Genomic DNA, 5781 nt, shown 5'->3' with positions numbered 1-5781 from the left:
TGTAATCAATGTGGGAAGAGTTACTTAAGATTAAAATCACTACAAGTACACATGAGAATTCACACTGGAGAGAAACCTTATAGCTGTGATCAATGTGGGAAGAGTTTTGTTCAATCTAGTGATCTGACAGTACACCAGAGAACACACACAGGAGAGAAACCTTTTAGCTGTGATCAATGTGGGAAGACTTTCATTACATCTAGAAATCTGACTATGCACCAGCGGACACACACAGGAGAGAAACCTTGTAGCTGTACTCAATGTGGGAAGAGTTTTATTACATCTAGCCAGCTGACTACACACCAGCGAGTACACACAGGAGAGAAGCTTCACCACTGTTCTAATTATGGAAAAAGCTTTTCAACATCAGACTTTGAAGCTGCACCAGAAAACACACACAGGAGATAAATCTTACAGCTGTGGTCAATGTGGGAAGGGTTTTATTACATCTGGCAATCTGACTATACACCAGAGAGTACACACAGGAGATAAACCTTATAGCTGTGATCAATGTGAGAAGAGATACTCTGATAAAAGATCTCTGATCAAACATCAGAAAATACATGAAGGAGTTGTTTCATGATATCAATGAATTAATGTCACAATGTAGAATATCAATTTAAATGCATCACTCTAAAATGTAGGTGACTGTCTTCTGCAGGTTGTCCTCTAATCAGTGAGTTAAAATATATTTCCCATTTCCATGTGTTTTTTTAAGTTGTGCTATTTTAAACAGCACATACAGCGTGATTTCCCCACTAATGGATGTATCTGCGATTTTTTGTGTGATTTATGCAGCCAACTGACAATTTTTGGGTACAATTATATTGACATTGTTGCCCTGCTTTTAGAATATCAGGGTTTATTCTCAGATTTACCAACCCAAATGTACTAGAGCATGACATTGGGGACTGGGCCCAGATCCAACAACATGCCTATCGATTGAACCGTGAAAAGAGAGAGAAGCTCTGCAGTGAGGTGGAAAGTTACTACGGATATTGCAGGAGTTTCCTCTTGAAATCAGACATGTCTGTGGTAAGGACAACTTGGTTGCTGATTGTCTCAAGGGTGGGCAATCAAAAAGATTTGTGTTTTGCGTTTAGCCAGCGCGTTGCCATGGATCACAATTTATTTTGACTTTCCGTATTGGAGAAGAGTTTTGTTTGGGCTCGTTCCAAGGGGACGAGAGTTCTAGAAGCTCCTGAGTTTTAGGAAGACAAGAATTCTAGAAGCTAATTCATATTTTAATCAATGGCATTTCCTTAGAATGCTCATTAGTCCTTCAGTTGTTATTCTTCTGTTTTTATCCTCTTATGTTTGTGTACTAAACATCTATCTTTATTGTCATTGTTTTTTCCTGTGAAGCCATTGTGTTGCATCCATGTCTGACATGTGCTATATAAATAAAGTTTTATTTGAACATATTGCAAAACAAATTAACTCAATGACCTACCAACAGACTCTTGGTCCAGCTTAGTATGAAAAACAGTATCAATCCCATTTTTCAAGCCTGCTGAAGGCGTGGTGGAGTGGTAAACACCACCCCCGGCTCTACCAGGGGCTTGAGGTGGTCTCCCACAGCTCTGCTTACGTCATGTTCCATTTCTTGACTGCCCTTGTAACACAGAAACGCATTTAGTCATGTTATATAAAACACTAAAAGTAATTGATATCAAGAATCTATGGCCTCAGTTACACCTGGCACCTAAATGTGACTTCTGTCATCTGATCACTCCAAGCTGCATTAGGTCTGAATGCACAAAGTCACAATGTGCTGCATTAGGTTTAGTGGACAATTTGCACTAATGTAAATAAACATAGATGATGGAACATATTACCTTTTGCTTATGCGATGAACCGCTAAGGGGACATAAACATTTACCACCTAAACCATGTGTAACCTCTCACCTCTCTGGCTGTAGAAGAGTTCTTCCTAACCAGTCCATCAACTGTTCTCTGACTGAGCTCCACCCTCACTGGGTCTTCAGGGGAGAGGAAGGCTGAGGAGGGATGGAAGGATGAATGGATCAGTCAGTCAATAAAGTGTAGAGCTGCTGTCTATGTCGTCTGACAAAATCACTACTTTAGTTTTTCATTAAGTAAGTAAGTAAATAAGGCTTCATGACTGCTGAATACCAACTATCAATCACTTAGATAATGTTTTTTCAAGTAGAGATACGTCCCTAACCCATTGAAGTTGACATTTAAAAGGGTTAAGGTTGGGGTTAAGGTTAGGGTTTAGGGTAGGGATGTCCCAAGGATCCCAGATATCATTGACCATTGTGCATTCTTCTGCCTCTTTTACATAGAAGGTGTAAAGTAAACAGACAAGACCAGTAGGCACGCAGTGGATGATGGAACATATTCCCTTTTTTTTCTTCCTTTGTTTAAATTGACAAGTCAGTTAGGAACAAATTCTTATTTACAATGACGACCTAGGAACAGTACCTTCCTAGACAATGTGCTGGACGGTAATTATTTATATGGCCCATGAACCCAGTGTAATTTCATGAAAAAACAAAAAATTCTATGGTCCCAATACTATTATTAATACAATATTATTGCGAACAGGTCGATTGTAGATGTAGTCATTTCAATGGTGTTGTACTTTACAGTTATTTATGATTATTGGAGTCGTGGTTTCCTGGAAAAAACTGCTGTTGTGCATCATCTATCAATGCTCCAATACCTGATAATGACCAAACCTGTATAGGCTATTTGGGAATTAAACTTTAATTAACCTGAAAGCATTGCTTCAGTAGTAGAAACATCTGCTGGGTTGGTAGAATGTGGAAAGACCCACCTCATTGGTTAATATTCCCTGTAGTAGAAACATCTGTTGGGTTGGTAGAATGTGGAAAGACCCACCTCATTGGTTAATATTCCCTGTAGTGGAAGCATCTGTTGGGTTGGTAGAAAGTAGGTTTTAAATTTATGCTTATTACAAATCTGCAGTTGTCTGACTATTATATTATTATTTAATTAATTAAACAAATGCACTTTTTGTCTGGAAATAAAATAACATTTATCTGCGTTACCCACTCCAGTCAACAGATGGCGATGTGCGTCTTGGAAGGTCTTCACATTCTAGTTATCGCTTAGTTGTGCAATTTAAATGTTTAAATATGAAATGTAATTTTAGCTTCTAAATGAGAGAATTGTTTTCAATAAGTAAACTGGGCCACTCCCAAGTGAACAGACATTGGTTGAGAACTATGAAACACGCCCTTCTCTCCCCCACTACAAAAGCCTGTTGATGGAAGTCAACCTCATGTTCCAGATGAGGTGTCCATACGTTTAAAAGGGCTAATTTCAACGTAGAGGTGACGATCACCACGCTGGAAGGATGAATTTCGACTAGACCAGCCAGAATACAGTACGAGCTGAGTATGGCAACTTGGTATGAACTTTGAACTCTTATTCACTAAAGAAGAAGTAATGCATTGTAGACGTCGAGTTATCAGTTGCAGCTGTAAACTTACGTGGCCTGGGAAATGACAGACAATCTCCTGAGAACGACAGGGTACAACGTATCCGTTATATGGCACTATGACCAGACAGATTCTACAAGGGACAGGGGCCATCTCTGCTGGGCAAACCAGAATTCCATCTTTGAACTGTCATAACACAGGTACAAGAATGACAATATACTTTTATAATATTCTACAGGAAGGCCGTCCAGACCGGGTGATTTCCCTGCTTTCATAGATAAAATGGCGTCTCTAACATCCTCTTCTGTTATAGTCCAGTCCAGGTCCTCTACCTGGCTATGTGATAATCTAGGTAATTCTATACCAGACACAGAAGTATCCATATCTATGGGGCTGAACAGGAGTAATGTATATACATTTCATATATATACATTTCATAATAACATTAAAACACACTGTTAATCTCTTTGGATGAGGTCACCATTTTAGTGTCCTTTTTAATGGATGGAATTACTTTCCAAATGTTCTGCATTTTTAGTTGTCTTGCCAGTAGCCTGCCTGTCTTCTCACCTCCCTCATTAAACTGGTTTTAGGTCTAAACAGATAATATTTAGCCTTTTTGTTATACATTTTGTGTATCTGAAATTTGAATTTGCAGGCAGTTTTGAAATGTGTGATCTGTGAAATCCCTTTCCAGGCCACATCTCTGTTTCTAATCTTTTCACTGCTTCAGACCTTCTCTCTTCTTTCTGGACGCATGTTATTTCCCCTCTGATACACCAGAGCCGTAATACATGTTATAGAGGTTCCCACGCTGTGTTATTTCCCCTCTGATACACCAGAGCCGTAATACATGTTATAGAGGTTCCCACGCTGTGTTATTTCCCCTCTAATACACCAGAGCCTACCATAATACATGTTATAGAGGTTCCCACGCTGTGTAATTTCCCCTCTAATACACCAGAGCCTACCATAATACATGTTATAGAGGTTACCACGCTGTGTTATTTCCCCTCTAATACACCAGAGCCTGCCATAACACATGTTATAGAGGTTCCCACACTGTGTTATTTCCCATCTAATACACCAGAGTCCACCATAATACATGCTTTAGAGGTTCCCACATCTGCTAGTGACTGGCTAAATATCACATCTTGTAATAGCATGGTGTTGAGTCTAAATCTACCCTTCCTCTGCTAGTGACTGGCTAAATATCTCATCTTGCAATAAATAGCATGGTGTTGAGTCTAAATCTACCCTTCCTCACACTTTCAGACTTTATTTCAACATGGAACTCTACTATAGCATGATCTGTGAGGGCGACGGGCATTGAACATTATCCTAGTACACACCTGACAGCAGGACATTGAGGAAAATGTCTCATTGGGCCAGCTGATGGGCACTGGGCTAATCTCTTGTACTGGAAGTACTCTGACATGACATTCTCTGGTATAATCATGCCTTAGTCAAGAGCTCCTTGTAAAAGGCAACTAGACTCCTCAACTCCTCCTGACCATACTGACTGAAGGCCTCTCTGACTATGAACCACACAGAGACCTGCATTTTGTAGTCGGTTTAATAATACTTGTGAAAACTGACTTCGGGTGATTGAGGGATCTAGACTAGATTAAACGTCATAGGAAGTTTTATCATGTGGAGGTTTCATTCAGGTCTCTGTTTAATGAAATAATCTGTTTGTCTTTGACAGGAGAGAGACCAGACTCTCCTGTTGACAGCAGGAAGAGTCCTTCAGGGGAACCAGACGCTGAGACGTCCAAACCAGCAGGACGACATCACTGCTCCCAGTGTGGAAAGTGTTTTACTCAGTTAGGGAGCCTGAAAACACATAAAGAATACACACAGAAGAGAAGCCTTACCACTGTTCCCTATGTGGAAAGAGTTTTAGGTGGTTAGGGAGCGTGGAAAGGCATGAGAGGACACACACAGGAGAAAAGCCTTTCCAATGTTCCCATTGTGGAAAGCATTTCGCCCAGTTAAGAAACCTGAACCAGCATGAGAGGATACACACAGGAAAAAAAACGCACCACTGCTTCCACTGTGGAAAGAGATTTACCCGGTTAAGGTTCCTGAAAGAGCATGAAAGAATATTTACAAATACACAGGAGGAGAAGACATACCACTGCTCTCATTCTGGAAAGACATTTTCCCAGTCAGAGTACCTGAAAACACATGAGAGAACTGAGAGGCTGTGTTCTGACTTGTGTTTTTGACTGAGAATGTGTTTTTGTTTGGGCTGTCCGACTAGAGTTCAAACAGGTAAATGGTTCCAATCGTTTTTCCACCATTCATTTTTCCCATAGGGCTGTGTTTTGTTTAGGCTCACCCATGT

This window comes from Oncorhynchus mykiss, chromosome 4 (assembly GCF_013265735.2).
Source record: "Oncorhynchus mykiss isolate Arlee chromosome 4, USDA_OmykA_1.1, whole genome shotgun sequence".
Taxonomy (NCBI): Eukaryota; Metazoa; Chordata; class Actinopteri; order Salmoniformes; family Salmonidae; genus Oncorhynchus; species Oncorhynchus mykiss.
Note: the sequence above shows the minus strand (reverse complement) of the source record.